The sequence below is a fragment of the Hemicordylus capensis genome, chromosome 3 (assembly GCF_027244095.1).
Source record: "Hemicordylus capensis ecotype Gifberg chromosome 3, rHemCap1.1.pri, whole genome shotgun sequence".
Classification (NCBI taxonomy): Eukaryota; Metazoa; Chordata; class Lepidosauria; order Squamata; family Cordylidae; genus Hemicordylus; species Hemicordylus capensis.
This window is the reverse complement of record NC_069659.1, coordinates 141,808,011-141,827,651: the sequence shown is the minus strand read 5'-3', so window position 1 is coordinate 141,827,651 and position 19,641 is coordinate 141,808,011. Positions and strand designations below refer to the sequence as shown.

The following is a 19,641-nucleotide window of genomic DNA, read 5'->3' as shown; positions in this document are numbered from 1 at the left end:
CAAGGGGCAGGGCACCTGCCACACTCACCATCGCGTCACATACTATAATGACAGAACTGCTCCATATTCTCCTCCTAGGTGGATGTGTAATTGTAGGACAACATCAAGATGGGATTAATCTCTTTAACTGATGCAAAACGTGTTTTAATTAACACAATCAAGAAAGAAACTTCTTATGTCTGATTCATAAGACTACCTGTGTTATAACTGTTATAACACAGTTATAACAAATAATATGGGAGAATTAAAGAGATAATGAGGTCATTCACACAATCAAAAACTGTATTCTACCCAGGTTTGGGAGCTGTGTGTGCTCCCAGTTTTCGGTTGTGTGGAACCAAGGTAAAAGGAAAACCTGGGTGGAAGTGATTGTGTGAAGGCAAAGTAGGAGGAAAAGCTACCCAGGTAGAATCAGAGCACTCATTCAGCAGCAACTGGTGGTTCTTCTATATTTATCTACTAGAGTGCTGCTACATGTAAAGCAGCACATAGTGTTACCAGTAAACCATCCCATGTGAATATGTAGCTTTGGGATTAATCACTTCTTTAGCTGATGAGGAGGAGGAATTTGATGGTGATGAGGAGAAATATAAGCAACTATAAGCAGAATCCAAGACAACTTAAGTCCACTTCACATGTTATGTTCGGTGCATGCAAAATCTGTGTGCAGTGTAAGGATGTGCACAAACCAGTTCGGTGGTCCTTTACGAACGAACCAGTTTGAAGGTCCGTCATTCAGACCAGTTCAGAGGCGGGGGGGGTATCTTTAAGGAACGGGGAGGGTGCTCATCTCTGCCCCACCACATTTCCCCCACTGATGCTCTCCCCAAAATAGTTGCTGCCCCAGTCAATGTCAAGCCAGAAATGGTCAGTGTGTATGCACGACATGCATACATGTGCTGGACTGGGGCGGAAGCAAGGTACGCTGCGACCCTGTGTCAGTGATTTTGGGGAGAGCACTGGCAGGGGGAATGTGGCAGGGTGGAGATGAGCACCCTCCCCACTCCTTAATGGTAAACCTTCCCTGCCTCACGGGAGTGCACAAATCCATTTGTGCACATCCCTAGTGTAGTGCAAACACATATAGATTTGTATGCACATACATACATTCATACATACAGTAGTACACTTCTTTTCTGTATCCTGCCTTTGAGAGAGCCTGTGCCCAGGTTCACTTTTAAAATGAATGCATGTACAGTCATGCACAAAAAAGCAGTACGTATGTACAGACACCTGTATGCATGTACAACATAATGACACAGCGTGGGCTGATTTTGGCCCCGTTTGAGATCAAAATAATGCCCCCTGCATCTGACATCAGATGTGAGGGGCATGTATGGGGCTGTGCTTGCAGCCCCTTATTGTTAGCGGCCCGGGTTCTTTGAACTCTTTCACCCAATGGTGGTTCCACCCCTGCGGGCCGCCAATGAAAAGGGCTGCCAAAGCACCATGGCTTGGGCTCCAGAGGGGCCCAGAGAGAACTTGCCCCTCACACGCCCAGGCTGCTGAGAGCCTGGACAATCTCTCTGTTTGTTATTTCAGGCAGCGCCAGCTGCCCGATAGGACATTTTCCCCTTTCTCTCCCTGCAGGAGAGAAAGGGGAAAACGTTCTATCAAGCAGCCAGCACTGCTTAAAATAACAAGCTGAGAGCTCACACAGGCTCTCAGCAGTCCGGGCCATGCCCCTTTTGCACTTGATGTCACACACAAAGGGGAATGGTCCATGCTGCTGAGAGCCAGAGTGAGCTTATTATTTCGCGTGTTATTTCAGGCAGTGTCGGTTGCCTGATAGGACATTTTCCCCTTTCTTTCCTCCAGGGAAATAACAAACAGAGAGTTTTCTCGGGCTCTTGGCAGCCCGGGCGGGAGGGGGGAGTTTGCTCTGGGCTGCTCTGGCGCCCGAGCCAAATCCCCGTGCATGTGACATCATGCGCACGGGTATATCTGGAGGGGGCCGCTGAGCAGGGCCAGAACCAAGCCACCGTTCCGCCGGCTCCGTGGCTGCCAAGGGAGCCTGCCTCTTAAGCGAGGTTAAGGGAGTGTTCGCTTCCTTAACCTCGCTTAAGAGGCAGGCTCCCTTAACCCTGTTTACCTGACTGTGTGTCAGTTCCAGCACTTAAACACCAACGGGTGCCTGCCCACTACTGGGGAGATCCCCATAATGCACCGTGCATTGGCACAGTGAATTGTGGGATTGCCAAGGGCTGAAACGATGTATCCCAGACACTGGGCCTCCGCACTGCCAGAGGCAGCATGCCCAGCACCAACAGGATGATCATCTGCAGGGGAGGTAAGCTTCCCAAGCCTTCCTCCCTGCCTGCCCTCATCGTGAGAATGGCCCCAATGTCTGAACAAGGCTTAGGTGAGCCTTGGCTGCCTCAGTGGAAATAAAGTATACAATGAAATGCTCAAATTTTACTGATGTCAATGTTTCAGTGAGAAATAAATTCAAGGCAGATTAACAGTTGATATAAACAATATGTGTTGTGAAGATTTTATGAACCATAGGCCAAAACCTGCCTAACCCATATATGATTTCATTCCGCTTTGCTTTATTTTATTCCTTTGATATGGAAGATAACAATAGCTGATTGCCAAGTGAAGAATATTACTAAATATAAACTTACCCTAAACACAGCATTTTAAATATTGATATGGATGATTGACATTTGTGATTATTTCTCAGGTAACTATTACTTAGTAATTATGCTCCATTATTACAGGAACATGCTGTTCCTGCTTTGATCTTTGCAGGATCCCCTGATCTTTGGTGGAATCCTGAATATACAGTACTCATATATAAAGTGAATAAAACAGACCTGTTTTAGTTGGCACTGTTGGCACGTAAGTAGCTTATCTGGTCTGCCAAAAAATACATATGTGTGTGATTGCATTTATTTACTCTAAAACCTTTATACCACATGGAAGTGCAAAGTGTGTTGTGAATGAGTGAACATAGCTGTCCTGAAGAAGACTCTTGCTCCGTTTAATCATTTAATTCAAAAGGAGACCAATGCATCAAAAAATAATAATAATAATAATAATAAAGGAAGAGGCTTTTTGTATTCTTTCTAGTAATCTTTGGTGTATTGTTGTTTGGAAGTTTGTCCCAGTGGGGTTCCTGTAAGAGTTCGAGGGGGAATGAGGAAAGAGAGACAGAAGCAAAAGGGAGGAAAAGGAGAAGGAGAAAATGGAATTGTTTCTGGCATAAAGTCTTAGTTAAATCCACATAAGATGGTTTTGTGTTTACGAGGGACACAGTTGTAAAAAGGCTATATTCCTGTTTTGCCCTGGTTGCCTGGGACTGTCCAGAAGGGAAACTGTACTGGTGATCCCAAGTGGCAGGTTTCCAATTCAGATACTGACAGTTTATCCTGAAAAAGTTGACCTTTTTAAACTAACACTGAATCTTTTCTTTTTCTGTATGACAGCATTTTGCACTTATTTTTGAGCGGAAACTGTTCTCTAATAGATTTTCTCTTTGCCATTTATTACGCATTGAGTGCTAGGTTTGGTTTCTAATAGTTCCTTTTTATCGAGCTGCCTACTGCTGACTGTGGAAAGTGTAGGTTTGGCTACATTGATGGCTCTCCGTAATGGCTGTGATTACACCCTCTGCATCTTCTTCACAGTGCCAGCCTTTCAGTTGAACAGCACATTATGCCTGGATAAGACTCAAAGAGCAGCTTAATATCAGGGTTCTCTGGAGCTATAATAAATGGTTCAAGATCGAAGAGATAAAGCCACAGCAATATGTCTGTGTGGCCCATGAGGCAAAACACATCAATACAGAACATGTGTACATTTGAATGAAAGAGGAACTTCTGTTTTACCAAGTCACTGGAAAAGGGCAAGTAGGAAACACATTAGTGGCCCATGAAAATGTACAAAAGGAAGCAAGTGTGATAAGCATGCAGGCAACTATCAAGCAACAGGCTATCCATTGCCATCTTCCAATATGAAAACAGAGTCCTTTCTAACTCAGCCTCAAGACAACTGGGCTAAGAGGGTCCTTTTAAAGTAGTGGCTGTATTAGATATAGCAGACTGATATCAACTGTCCCTGATCATATATCCCCTTCAAGAAAGGTTATAATATATGGTCCAAACATGCCAATGGCTTGTTCTGTTTAATTATTTACTTGAATGATTTATACCCCACCTTTTGATGGAATGATCTTCAAGGTGGCTTAGAATTTATTGCGGTAATAATAATTTTAAGAACAAAATCCCCACACATAGTTGGCAGCTCTTAGCCCTCTGACAAACAGCAGAGGCCAGAGGGTGCTTCCTGTTAGAACTGCACCGCTGGGCAACTGATGGTTGAGGCAAAGTGTTCTTTTCTGGCAAGGAGGGTGAAAGTGAGCTTTCTGTGGCTGCTCCTTCTCCAGCCAATGATTGGAACTGGCCAGTCTTCTTCTTGCCCCAGTGTTCTTCTTATTGGGAGATAGGGGGTGTAACATCCCAGTGCACCATAGCCCTCTAGATGGCCATAGGGGACTTCCTTTCCATTAGATCTGCAGTCTCCAAGAGGCTTTTCACACAGGGCTTTTATTTCAAATCCACTCCTGATTGGAGTGTGCCAGTCCACATATTAGCTGGATTTACCCCCGAGGTCCCTGCAGGCTATCAGGGACCAGGACAGACAGGACGTTGTTCCCACCCCCCTACCCCCACCAAATGAAGGGTGCAAATTCTGGCTTAACCCAAAATATGTCTAGTTTTAAAAAATCCTCTAGTTTCAGAGGCTTTTGTGGGGAAACCCGGGGCTTCTGTCTTGCCCCACAGTTTTCTCTGTTATGTTTTATGTTTCTCTGTTATGTTCTCTGTTATGTTTTATGCCAGTAAATCGGTGTTTTTCAAAACTCAATGAAGAGGAGTTTGACAGCTGTTTGGGGTATGGTCGGCTCTAAGTGATTTGCAATTATAAGCACTGGTGGGGGTGTTGTTGCAGATTGGCTGATACTCTGTTGAGGGAGGGGGAAGGAGAAATTGCTGGGGGAGGGAGAAATGTGTCTTGCTATGTTTTACATAGGCTTTAGATATGCAGAACAGATGTAACCTGAACCCTTTGTTATCTAAGCTGATTCTGTTAGGTGGGAAGGGGACATTATGTGATGAAGGCAGTCACTCACAAAGGCAAGGGTTAAATGTCCTGATGTTTGATCCAGCTGTTAGGCAACTTGTTATGCTGGTCTTGCGCTCTTAGCTGTCAAACTATTTTTTAAAAGCTCTCTTGCCTCTTCCTCTGTGGTGTGATTTCTGACTGGTTGGAGGGAAAACCCAGATGAGGTAGGTGTGAAAGCACAGGAAAAAGATCTGCCAGGGAATGCGGGGAGAAATCAACAGCTAGGTGAACTGTCAATTTAATCCCCCATAGTAAACATCTTGTGAATCTGCTGCAAAGCAGATTCGCTCTTCACATACCTCGAGGCATAAAGCCATGTGTGAATAACCTCTAGGCAACTTTTCTAGTAGAACTAGATGTGACGTTGATCACAGTGTTGGCACTCAGAACAGCAACCCTATGCAATTCCATCTTCTGTCCCTCTCACATTTAGCAGTGGAAATGTGTGCACCATGGCACATCATGTGCTTCCCCATCCCTGCACCACTTTATTGGCATCAGGAGCACAGTACTGTAGATTTCCCTTTCTAAACATTACAGGGCGAGAAGGACACCCTGCTAATCAGTATCACATTTAGGAAAGAAAGGCATTTGACAGATCAAACAAATATATATTTCTATTATACTAAATCAGTCATTGTTCATGTTATACTGTTACATAATTTCCCGCCATGGAAATCTCTTCCCACCTTCCCTCTCAGCTCTTTCATTTCTTCCTTGGCCTACCTACTGGGGCTGGTGCTTGCAGACTTGCAGTTGGGGCCTGGTCTGCACATGCAACAAACTGAGGTGGGAGTGAGGTGCTGGAGTTCGGAAGTGATAGAATGAACTGAAGTATTTGTTATTTCAGTTGGTTGGTCATGTTTTGTGAAGGTTCATTTAAGTGGAAAAATTCCTGCAAGTAAAAAACTAGCACAGAAGGAAGGAAGAACTAGCACACAAAAAATGCTAGACAGATCTAGACACCCCGCTGCTCTAGCATTTTACATCAAGGGGGATTTTAAAAAACCAAAGTCTGAAGTGCTACAATCCATGCTACCACCCCAAGGTTTTAGTGTTGCAGCCAGTGTAAAAGAGTTGCCAGTTATTTAAAATCCCAAATAATTTACCTGGGAGTAAGTTCCATAGAATTCAGTGAGATTTTTGTCAGAGTCAGCATGAATAAGATGGCATGTTGTGGAACCAAGAAAGAGAACTAAAAGTTGGAGCCCAATTGGATGTGTTTGGACATTTAAAGTTGTAGTTGCCTGGCAACAGCATCACATTCTACTATCTGATCCCTCACCTATTCCCAACAAAATGGCAGAGCTGAATTCTCTAAAGTTATGTCTGTGGATAGCAAGATAAAGGGATGAGAAAACAAAGAGTTGAAGAAGAAAAAGGAAGAGGGATAGGAATAAGGTTCAAGCTGCTGTTCTCATATGGAAGAGTAGCCTACTGCATGATATTATATCTCCGATAAGATTCCATTTGAGTAATATAACCAGGCCCATGGCTCCTGGATTATAGGGTCTGAGCCTAAGGAAGGGTCTTAATCCTGCAAATGAAGGCACACAAATATTGCTGTGCCCTCACATATCCATATGGTGTCTCTGCAGTCATGCACATGATTGAAATTTATAAGGCTTCATAGGGGCGTGTGACAAAGCTGTTGCACTGACATGGTTTGTTTGCCAAATACTTCTGTCTCCTGCAGTCTAAGTGGGACTTTGAAGTTTGTGTGTGTGTGTTTGGCAATTCTGTTATCAGCCAGGTGTCTTTCTTTTAAGTGTTCTTAAGGATGATCTTAAGGATGATCAAATCAACCAGTGTGCCAGCACTGGGAGAATACCAGGAAATCTGATGTTATGTCAGCATTTCAGGGTTTTATGCTTTCATTGCTGGAGTACACTTTAGGGCAAATTTCAGAATCAGTGTGCTAGCTGTTTTGAGATAGCGGAACAGGCTTATCTCAGCTCTTTTTAAAATGTGGTTAGGAGGATTGCATTGATAAAATCCACAACTTTTCAATTTCCATAGTGTCTCTATGAAGGAGATAAAAGTCAGGGAGGGATACATGTTTAATTTTTTTTTAAAATAATCATTGTTTTATAATCAAGAGAAAAATCCATCCCACTTACATAGGGGATGTACTTATTATTTATTTATTTATTACATTTATATACCGCCCCATCCAAATGGTTCTGGGTGGTGCACAGCAGCAAAAATAAAGCCCATGAATGTATGAAGTGTGGAGAAAATGCTTAAAATATCCACAATATGTGGACATTTGACAGAGGATGATAATCTGAACATAATATATCCATAGAAAAAGCTACAGGGAGAGACCATAGCTCAGTGTAGAGCATCTGCTTTGCATACAGGAGGTTCAAGGCTCAATCCCTGACATCTCCAGGTAGGGATAAGAACATAAAAACATAAGAACAGCCCTGCTGGATCAGGCACAAGGCCCATCTAGTCTAGCATCCTGTTTCACACAGTGGCCCACCAGGTGCCTCTGGGAAGCCCACAGGCAAGAGGTATGTGCATGCCTTTTCCCCTGTTGTTGCTCCCCTTCTACTGGTATTGAGAGGCATCATGCCTCTGAGGCTGGAGGTGGCCCACAGCCACCAGACTAGTAGCCATTGATAGACCTGTCCACCATGAATCTGTCTAAGCCCCTTTTAATGCCATCCAAGCTGGTGGCCATCACCACATCCCATTAGGGGTGTGCAAAGTTCCGAGTCAGTCTGGACGGGCATGGGGGGGGGAATGTAGCTTTAAGGGTGGGGTGGTGGTACTTACCCCTCCCCCCGCCACTCTTCCCCCTCCGGCGCTGTGATTTTTGATGAAGATTTTGGGGCAGCAGCGTTCCTCGCTGCCGCCTCTGCCCCCGTTGTTAGCCTGCAAGTGGCAAAGTAACGATGACGCATGTGCCCGTTCCACCGTGCATGCGCAGCTGCCGCCGCGCGCACTCCGCTGACGTCACACATTGACGTGTGACGTCAGCGGAGCACGCGCGCAGTGGCGGGTGCACACACATGGCGGAGTGGGCGCATGCGTCATCGTTACTTCACCACCTGCAGGCTAACGATGGGGGCAGGGGCAGCAGCGAGGAACGCTGCCGCCCCAAAATCTTCATCAAAAATCACAGTGCCAGAGGGGGAAGAGCGGCGGCGGGGTAAGTACCACCCCCCGCCCTTAAAGCTACATCCCCCCTCCATGCCGAACTGCCGGACCGGCTCGGAACCGGACCGGTCCGGAGGCCCCCAGCATGGCCTCCGGACCGGTTCGTGCACACCCCTACATCCCATGGCAAAGAATTCCATGAATTAATTATGCACTGTTTGTAAAAGTACTTCCTTTTGTTGGTCCTCAATTTCCCAACCTTCAGTTTCATGGGGTGACACCTGGTTCTAGTGTTGTGAGACAGGAAGAAAATTTTCTTTCTATCTACCCTCTCCACTCCATGCATAATTTTATAAAGTGGATGGGAAGAGACGGCTGTCTGAAGTGCTGAAAAATCATTGCCAGTCAATGTAGAAAATACTAGATGGACCAGAGCTAGATGGGCCAATGGTCCAACTTAGCATAAGTGAGCTTTATACATTTCTATACATATATGTTCGGGCTTTTCTTTATCTTGAAAGCCACAACTAAAGAGGTTGACCCAAGAAAATGATAGCACATCAAGTATTTTCAGCATCTTTTATTTATATTATGACACTACAGCCAGTCATCCTAATCTCTAGCACAATCTAGGGATGCTGTTATTGCAGTTGCTAGAAAGCTCATATACTGTAGATTGCTGTGGCCCATTGGTAATTTGATTTACAATTGAGACTTTCTGGAATTGGGTTCTGTGACCATTAGTCCTATGATCTGGTCATTTTTCTCTTCTATACAAGTGAAACTGTAGATAACCATTTTACCACAAAATACCAGAAGTGATCATATGTAATTGCTCTGAAAGATGGATCTGGACTTCTGACCACTAGTTAGCCATTCTTAATCAAATGACTGGTTCGATGTGAGCCAGTGGCTAGAAAGTTGGGTTTGCATGCATGAAATCCAGATTCAGATCTGTGCTGAGCTATGAAGCACACTAGGTAGAGCTGAGTACATCACTTTTTGTCAGCTTGATCCACCATATAGGGTTGTTGTGGATGAAACTCCCTGTGAGCCAGCAATCAGTCAGTTTGGTCTTCTGTTAATTCTGTGGAATTCTGAATCTAAGGGTTGGTTCAAATGATACCAGCACTGGCACAAGTGGAGAAGGGGATGCTTTGAGAGTGTGCCCATCAGCACCCATGGCATATATACTCCCAGCCCCCAATTTGAAGAACAGAATGGCCTCTGAGAATACAAAACTGGACTATCTTTGCAGTTATTTGTGACCTAAATATCAAAGAGGAACAGCAAGCCTATTAGACCATCATGTTTACTGTCTGAATTATTTGTTTGTTATGGGTCATATGTGGTTTTTCTCCTCCCTCCCCCCAATCTATCCTCGAAACAACCCTGTGAGGAAGGTTAGGCTGAAAGAGAGTGACTGACCCAAAGTTACTCAATGAGCTCAAGGCTTATTGAGGATTTGAACCTGATTACTCCTAGACCTAGTCCAACTCTCTGACTACTACACACACTGGACAGTTTCCTGTATGCACTGTCTTGTTTGATTGGTACTTGGTTGTTATACTGTTGCATTCATCCTTAGGTAGCTATAACCCTCTATTGGATAGAGATAATGCATTCAAGATGGGAATAATCTACTACAGAAGGAAAGCTGCAGCCCACCTATAGAATAAATTTGAGGCAAAGCACAACTACTCACTAGGGCAAATGCTGTGAAACTGGAAGTGCTCATGGTTGGATAACAGCAGCTTGGGTTATATAACTCAAAACTCTTCTTTTTTAAAAAAAAAATCCATACACATTTTACCGGAATAAAAGTGCTCCCATGAAAAAAATCACTGGTGTTGTGTGTCTGTTTCCCAGAGCTCAGATGCCTCCCATTGCATCCACCATCAGCAATGCAATCATTCAAATAAGATGAAATCAATCATATAATGAGTCCCACCATATGATACTCATCTTTGAGGAGAATGAATAAATCATTGTGCCCCTGACAGGGTATTTATGCCACAAATTGACCTAGGAAGTGGCTTGGCAACACTTTGATAGTTATGGCTGTGATAGTGGCAATATGGGAATGAATGCATCTTTGTACTTGGACCAGTTCAAGTCTTGGAACCTGTTGAAACTAAGACTGTGCAGGGAGAAAAGTCTTGCTGCTACTAAAGAAGCAGGAAACAAAACCTACAGCTGTCAAAGGAGAATTCATTTGATGAATGACCCCCCTCCCCACCATTCCCATAGAGAAATTTACCTGGGAGAAACAGGAAACTGATAAGCTCTTTTCTCTTTGGTGAGAGAGCAAAACTGCCAGGTTTCAACCAAGAGCAATCATTTTCATTCATCTGTCACCACTGGAGCCCTAGGTTTGTTGCAAGGAGTTCTCTCAAACATACCATCATGATTATCATAGCACCTTAAGTATACCAGGCACTTTACAAAAGGGTAAACTAAACAGGTCCCTGCCCAAACTGGCTTACCATCTGACCAGAAAAGAGGCCAGAGAAACTGGAAAAAAGAAAACAAATTGGAACAAGAATATGCAAAAGTAAATTCAGAAGTAAATTCCATTGGGTTCAGTGGGGCTTAATCCTTGAGTGTATATAGAATTGACTCTGGCCTATTGAAATAAAAGTTATTCAGTTTAGCTGGATCATGCTCAGCATTTTGGTTTTGTAAACATATAATTTAATAAGTACAGTTTGAAATTAAGAGACTGACTAAAATAAGAACAAGTTGTTAAATGTTCCTAAGAAAAGGAAGTGGTTCAATATTTTCAGGGAAATCATTCCTAAGGAAATTAGTCACTCTTGCAGCCCAATCCTACATAACTTTAATAGAAGACTTGATAGCAAAATCAACTTGCTGAAGAGATTATTTAAAGATATGCTTGTGTACTATATCTGCAGCTAAGCAAGTCTGGATCTGATGGACCAGGAGACTCCCATGTATACATATGACCAGCAAATTTTTTTCATGTTAAGCTCCTTAAAGGTTAATGTGAACATAATGTTCTGCTGCATGTTCTGTTCTGGATAAGCAGGAGTAATTGGCAAAGATGGCAAACCATTCTGCTAGCATGGTAAATAGAAGTAATAGCTATTCATCATGCTGGCAGAATGGATTGCCATCTTTATTGCAGTAACTCCCCCCCGCCAACAATTCTAAAAGGCAGGTCAATACTATTTCCCTTTTACAGCTAGCAGACTTATGCAAAGTCCCACAATGAATGCATAGCAGAGAGGGAGTATGACTAACCAAAGGAGGGAAACTTCCAAAATGGGGGGTCGCGGGAGGGGACAATATGTCAAACAAAGGGATGCTTGTAATGGTTACAGCATATATGCAGGATAACAGTCATATATGCAAACGTTTGGATACAATGGGATGCCAGTCCCACACAGTTCATTTCAAAGTGATCTTAATCATAATCATACAGAATAAAATAGTTGTTGCCATATTTCATTTTAGCTGCCCCAGCAAAGTTTATCTGAGGTAGCTCCAAATTTAATGTCTTCCTCAAATGTAATAATGGAAAGTCACTCAGACCTCTGAAGTCACCAGCTTCAGTGTCTACCCTGGTAACTGAACAAAATAAAAAACAGGGTTCTTCCATAATTTAAAAATCTTCCATCATTGAACATCAATTAATGTACCTTCCACCAGAGAGATGGAATTTCAACACACTAAGCAGGGCAAACCCAAGGATATGCCACTCTTTTTTCTTTTCTTTTTTGTATTAACATTTTATTAACGTTTCAGTGAGATTACATGATCAAAAAGCATAACAAAACCCCACAAACCCACTACTGACCATTCATACAGATGAAGAAAGGAAAGCAAAGAGAACACACACACACACACACACACACACACACACACACACACACACACACACAGACTCTTGAATGTGGCCACTAAGTTTGTTTGTTTATTTATTTTTACACTTGTATCCCGCTCTTCCTCCAAGGAGCTCAGAGCGTGCCAACAGTCATTCTAGATCTTCTCAGTCCAAGTTCCTCTCCCTATCCACTAAGCAACATAGATTCTTATATGCTGAGAAAGAAATGTGAGGAAAGAAGAAAGGTCAATGTGACTGGATAACAGAAAGCTCTGGTCACCATGGGGAAAGGGGGTTTCCATGGGGAAACTAACATTGCCTTTGCCTTTAGAAACTGTACAACAAGAAGTTAGGCAGGTGAATCTTCTCCTTCTGCAGGCCTGACCATGAATGACAGTAAAATATGTGCAGGATGTGTGAATAAAGCAAGGGGAAAATCTTGCTCAGAATTTTGATAATATAATCTGATACAGTATCACAATAACATCATTTCAAGTTGTAAATATATCATTACCCATTTTAATTATCTGATTACATTCATTTACACTAAGTTTGTAATTAGAGGTAATTTCATACTTATCAAGATAATACACACACACATATATCCAAGCTAAAACCACAATCAGAATTACAAATTTTAAAAATTCAAATTATAAGTTATTTAAAAAAAATAAAAACTAAGAATGTTTTAGTGGGTGCCAAGTGAGCCTTTTGTGGGAGAATATTCCAAAGGCAGGGTGCCACAGCTGAGAGGTCACTCTTCCCACCTACCTCACCACAGTCTGTAAGGGGTCCCAGAAGAAGGCTTCTGAAAATGATCTTAGTATACAGGCAGAGCATTGTGGGAAGAGATTATCCTAAGGAGGGCCCTGCTTGATCAGACCAAAGGTCCATCTAATCCATCTTCCTGTTTCCCACAACAGCCAGGCAGATGCATCTGGGAAATGCACAATTTGGACACACAGGCAAATAGCTCTATCCTAGTTTTGTGGTATTAAGAGGCATATTCCCTCTGGCCCTGGAGAAAGGATATAGCCATCATGGCATGCAGTCATTATGCATATACATTTGTTTTCAAAACAAATGGGATACTAAAATGAGTGGAACTTTGAAAACAGATAGAAATCTGTTCATTTTCATTTTACATTTATTTCAATACAGATCCATCCCATATTCTGATGCTTATAATTTTGTTGTTTTACAACCAAGTTGCATGAATGTTTTAGGAATTGTACTGTTCCCTTTGTGAACCACACCTGCCAAGTTTCAGAGTAATTGTGTATTAAAACTTTATTTGTATAGGTAACTCAATTTGGTACATGTTAGTATAAGATTTCACTTGATTTCAATTAGAGGAATTCAGCAAATTTCTGCTGACTAGAAATTTTTGTTTCCACCCATTTGGCATTAATTTTTCAGGTATTTTATTACTCCCTTAAAGCATAATATCTGAAAAAGGGCATTTCTGGTTCATTTTATAGGCAATTTAAAAAGGTGCACAACTAGTATAAGCTTTACCTTGACTTCAGTAAAAGGAACCAGGAGCTTTTCTGATTTATGTGCTTTCAACTCTATTGGCATGAAATTTCTAGACATTCTATGAAGTTTCTAAAGGATCAAGCCTTCCAAATATTCATATGCAGAGGATAATTTTTTTCATTTTACAGACAGTTTAAAAGGGTACACAACTAGTACAAAAAGCAAGCCAGACCCTGGATTCTGTAAGTAAGCCAGACCCTTTAAACCTATTGTCCACTCCCCTCTGAAAATCACCGCTCCCAGTGGCTAAAAATCCCCTGATCTTCATTAAATTATCATTAATTGTAGTCTGTTGCAACCCAGTAGCTTGGTCATATACTTCCTTTAAATAAGGATCTCCTAATAGAATTATCCACAACAGGAAATTGGGGAAAGCCAGCCAGTGTATAAATTCTGTTTAGAAGTTTATCTTTTAAAAAAATCAGAGTGACAAAGTGATAATTTCAAAGTGATAATTTTCAAAATGATAATAGACAAAGTGATAATTTCAGGCAGACTAAAATTAAATCAGAACCTTGCATTTCTTAAGGGCTGAAACTGCTTGATCCCCACTTTTATCAGCACCCATTCTCCACTACCCCCTGGAAAATCACCATTTCCAGGGGCTGAAACTCCCCTGATCTCCCTTAAATTACTATCCATTAGGGATGTGCATGAATTGATTTTTTTGATCTGATTTGTACCCAAACTGAATTACCCCCGATTTGTTTTGGGTCCGGATCTGGCCAACTAGCACAGGGTTGATTTGTTTTGTCCACAAATCTCCCAAAACAAGTAGATTCAGGTACAAATCATTTTGTACCCAAATCGATTTGCAAAGGCAGCAGGCACAGTCAGTGATTCTCCCAGCAGCAGAAAGGGGGTGAAAAAAAATTATCTTCTCTTTTCCTCAATCAGGAAAGCAGGAACAAAAAGCAGAGAATCCACTCCAGGCAGCAGGCAGGCAAGGTAAAGCAAAGCTCCTCTCTCTCTCTCTCTCTCTCTCTCTCTCTCTCTCTCTCTCTCTCTCTCTCTCTCCATGAGCAGAAATGCAGAATGGTGGCTGCCTGCCTCCATAAGTACATTTGAAAATCCCTCCTTTGAACTCCCCCCAGCCTTGTCCCTTCTTTGACCCTTCCCCTAGCCAATGCAGGGTCAGTTACCCTGGCAACAAAAGATCTGAATGAAAATGAGCCAATCTGGAACCAGGAGGGGAATCGCCAGCCAATTGTTGCACACTGTAAGTCACCAATCTGAAGCTTGGGAGGGCAAGATTTTAAAAAAAAAAAAAAAAAAAATCCTGACACACAATGGAGACAGCAAAAGAGGGCGACACAATATGGAGGTCTGAATCTACAAATTTTTCAGGTCCGAAATCTGGGCAATTTGTTTGGACCCGAATCTGGCCAGCTAGCACAGGGGCAATTTGTTTTGTCAACAAATCTCCCCAAACAGGTAGATTTGGGTACAAATCCTTTTGTACCCAAAGTGATTCGCACATCCCTACTATCCACTGTAGTGCAGTCCAATAACTGAGTTACATTCTCTTCCTTTAAACAAGAACTTCTAATCTAATTGGTCACAACAAGCAATTGTGGGGAGCTAGCCAGGGGTATCAATTTAGAGTTAGCTTGCAAAGGAGCCAGATCTAAAAGCACAATAGAGCTACTGCACTGTCTCAAGCGGGATGTGGAGACAAAGTTCCCACGTCTTGCTTGTTGTGTTTGAAAGGCTAGCCAAGCAGCATCATACTCTTCATGTGGTGGCAGTGCTGGAGAATGCTGAGGCAGAGCATGCTCTGACCAGCAATCAGTAATTGATTTTTTCATCAGTCACAATGGCCCTAAAGCCCTTGAGAGGCATCACCACAAGACTTAGTGCTGACACTGCCAGTCTTGGGCAAGTCATTGAATTGCTCAAGAGGAAGATAGAGGATGTCCTTCTCTAGAAATATAGGGATCCACATTAATCAAGAATGGCAGCTCTGGTCAAGTCTTAGATGGGTGGCAGCAACCTGTCAGGAATTGGATGAGTAAATGCTGGTCACTCACATGTACTATGCTCCTCTTCAATCTTGAGTTACACATCATGCCACTTCCCTCGTCACTTGTTAGAAGATACTAGTGCTGAGGGTGAACCGGACAGAGGAAGAGGAATGGATCCTTGCTCCAATCGCAGCACCAGTACTCCCAACAGCAGTAATAGGCTGGACCAAGGCAGGACAAGCTATCTGGGAAGCATCTGTTTGAGTGGTGGTGGTTGGTAGCAGAGTCATTGTCTAAAGGGAAGACAGTGCAGAGGTCATTGTGACACGCTATCTGGCTGAGCCCATTGAAATCCATTACATATCACCTGACTTGTGGGGTATCCCAGGTGCAGATTTGACCAAATCAGACACGGTAGCTCAGGGGCTACTCTCCTGCCTACCAATCAACATGTCCAGCAAATATGACACTGCACCATCCCAGGCTGGTACCTGAATCACTTGAGCAGATGATCCTCTTAAAAGTGAACTTCCCACATTCAGCTTATCTCAATCTGCCCCTTCAGACAGAATGAACACTACCATGCTACTACTGAAAGAGCAATACTAGCCAAGAAAATGTCTGCCTGCCTTTTCTGCCACAGGCTGCTTGGCTCCCACCCACCCCTCTCTCTCTCTTAGCAGGGCAGAGATGTCAGCCTGTCAAAAGCCAGCCAGCCAGCCAGCCAACTCTCCTTCCTATCTTGGGGACCTCTGCGTACCTGGTGATTCTCTGTATTCAACAGGGGGAGAGCAAATGGCCCTGATATCCATCCCCAGCACAGCATCCCTCCAGTGGCTGTTGCTGGGATCTATCTTGTGTTACTTTTTTAGATTGTGAGCCGTCTGGTGACAGGGAGCCATTTTGTTTGTTTGTTTGTTTGTTTGTTTGTTTATAGCTATATAAACCGCTTAGGGAACTTTTGTTGAAAGGTAAGGTAGGGTAAAGTGTGCCGTCAAGTCGATTTTGACTCCTGGCACTCACAGAGCCCTGTGGTTTTCTTTGGTAGAATACAGGAGGGGTTTACCATTGCCATCTCCCATGCAGTATAAGATCTTGCCTTTCAGCATCTTCCTCTATCTCTGCTGCCCGATATAGTACCAGCGGGGGTTCGAACCGTCAACCTTCTGCTTGTTAGTCAAGCATTTCCCCGCTGCACCGCTTGAGAGAGAGAGAGAGAGAGAGAGAGAGAGAGAGGTATATAAATATTCATCATATACTCTAGCACAGTGGGCAAATACTAGCCTCACACACTCACAAAGTCAACCAAACAGTGCCTTCTCTCTCAATATGTCGCCAAAGTAAACAAAACTGGGCACAAAGACAATAAAGACACTCTGTCCATTTTCTTCACTGTCCCCACCCCATCCTCAGCCTGGACACACCACTGCCTCCTATTGTGTGACACTTTGTAGTTTCAGCTCAGCCAATGAGCTGTCTTTGTGCTATGGCTTTCAATTGACCATAAAATGTGAGTTTCTGTTTGTATGTCTGATAGAAGGTAAAACTGTTTCTTAATCTGTTGCTGCTTCTGCCCCACTGGCACCCAAGACCTGCACTGGAACAAACACTCATACTGCTGCTCTTCTGGCTGAGTTGCCACCCCAACCCTACCTCTGCCATTATTATTATTATTTCACACAGTCAGACAGCTGTTATTGACTGGTTTGTTTTATCCAGACATCGAGTCCTTCCCAAGGACCTGGGATGGCTGAATTTTATCATCATTACTATTGGTTATTATAGATATCGTCGCAAAATATAGGCTGTTCCCAATAAAGCTGCTTTTTGTAATTGGCTGATGGTGATTTCTGTGGCCCCTATGGTGTTGAGGTGCTCTTCAAGGTCTTTTGGAACTGCACCCAGGGCACCAATTACCACTGGGATTATTTTGGTCTTTTTCTGCCACAGCTTTCAATTTCAGTTTGTAGATCTTTGTATTTTGTGATTTTTTCTATTTCTTTTTCTTCTATTCTGCTATCCCCTGGTATTGCTTTGTCGATTATTTTCACTTGTTTTTCTTTCTTCTTGACTACAGTTATATCTGGTGTATTGTGTGGCAGATGTTTGTCTGTTTGTAGTCAGAAGTCCCATCATATTTTTACATCTTCATTTTCTTCAACTTTTTCAATTTTATGGTCCCACCAATTTTTGGCTACAGGTAGCTTGTATTTTTGGCAGATGTTCCAGTGTTTCATCCCTGCTACCTTGTCATGCCTTTGTTTGTAGTCAGTCTGTGCGATCTTTTTACAACAGCTGATTAGGTGGTCCACTGTTTCATCTGCTTCTTTACAAAGGCGGCACTTGCTGTTTGTGGTTGATTTTTTGACTTTTGCTCTGATTGCATTTGTTCTTAGTGCCTGTTCTTGCGCAGCCAGTATTAAACCCTCTGTTTCTTTCTTCAAGCAACCATTCTTAAGCCATTGCCAGGTCTTGGTGATGTCTGATTTTCCAGTTATATTGCGTAAATATTGACCATGCAGGGGCTTATTTTTCCATTGTTCTGCTTGGTTCTTGACTTGTTCTTTCTTGTAGGCCTGCTTTGTTTCATTGGTGTTGAATAGTTTCTCGTTATTGACCATTTGAAGTGCATCTTCTTCACTGTCCTTGATATATTCTTCAAGGCCTCTTTTCTCCTCCTCTACTGTTTGATGGACTTGCAGCATTCCTCTTCCACCTGAGCTGCGAGGGAGGTATAGCCTATCGACATCACTGCGGGGGTGCAGAGCATGATTGATGGTCATGATTTTCCCGATCTTATGATCTAGCATCTCTAGCTCTGCCTGGGTCCAGGCTATTATTTCTGCAGTGTATCTGATAACAGGTATAGCCCAGGGGTTTATGGCTTGTATGGTGTTCCCAATCAGAAGCTGGTCTTTTGTGCCTCTGGTGTTTGGGCAATTTCCGTTCTGTTCAACTGGAAGCTGTTTGTTAGTTAATAAGTGTTGCATCACTTCATCTGCTATTATTCCAGTTAATAATTTGAACATGGTTGGCAGGCAGGTGATCGGTCTATAATTACTTGGAACTGCACCTTTTGCTGGGTCTTTCATTATGAGATGAGTTTTCCCAGTTGTTAGCCATTGTTCAACATCACCGCCTTGCAAAATGTGATTGAACTGTTTTGATAGTTGTTTATGAAGGCTTGTTAGGTGTTTAAGCCAAAAGCCATGCAGTTCATCGTCGCCTGGCGCAGTCCAATTTTTAATTTTCTTTGCTCTTTCACTTATTAATTCTGGTGTTATTATTAGATCTTGCATTTGTTGGTTACATTTTTTTACCTCTTTCATCCAGCCTGCTTTTTTATTATAATCTATTGGATTGTCCCATAATTTCCCCCAGAATTGCACTGTTTCTTCTTTAATTTGGTGTTTCTATGTTTCTTGCAGTTTCTCCTTCTATGCTTTGGTAGAAACGTCTCTGATTCAACTGGAATTGGAGATTCTGCCTGTGTTGTGTAATTCTGGCTTCATATCTGCTAATCTTCTTCGACACTGCTGTTATTTGCTGCTTTACTATTTCTAGGACTTCTCTAATTTCCCTTGAATCTAGGTGGTATTTTTGGATCAGATACTGTTTGGTGTTTTCATTCTTCAGCTTCTTGTCTTTCATATCTTTCAATTTACTAGCATCTGATCTAAGCCTGGAGTTTTTATTTTCTAATCTAATCTTCCAATTAGGTGATGTACTGCTTTCTTTTTTTACAGGTACACTGATCTTATATCCAAGCTCTTGTGTTGTTATTGTTGCTGCACTGTACATTAGTTGGTTTGTTTCTTGCAAATTATTGGTTGTTATTTCTGTAAGTACAGCATTGACATCTTTTAATGCCTGAGCAAGTTGTTTTTTGGCAACTGTTTTTAGAGCTGGAAGTCGAACTCTGGTGGTTGTTTGTTTCATGTGCTCAGTTATTTTTTGCTTTAGTTCTTGTTGCTTTTCTGTTAAACGGCATTTGGGTTTTTGAGGTGAAGGCAAAGGGGAGGTTGCCTGGTTTTGATTTTGAAACAGTTCAGCAAC

General features: G+C 42.6%; 1 long non-coding RNA gene across 1 annotated transcript in view; it reads right to left on the bottom strand.

The window, feature by feature from the left end:
• The window catches only part of LOC128349814 (uncharacterized), a 42,461-nt gene extending 25,674 nt beyond the window's left edge, over positions 1-16,787 (bottom strand). The window contains exons 1-2 of the long non-coding RNA XR_008319008.1: positions 16,652-16,787; positions 15,652-15,878 (exon numbers count right to left, since the gene is read on the bottom strand). This is a non-coding gene — a long non-coding RNA (uncharacterized LOC128349814). The remainder of the gene's footprint in view (positions 1-15,651; positions 15,879-16,651) is intronic.
• Between the last annotated feature and the right edge of the window lie 2,854 nt (positions 16,788-19,641).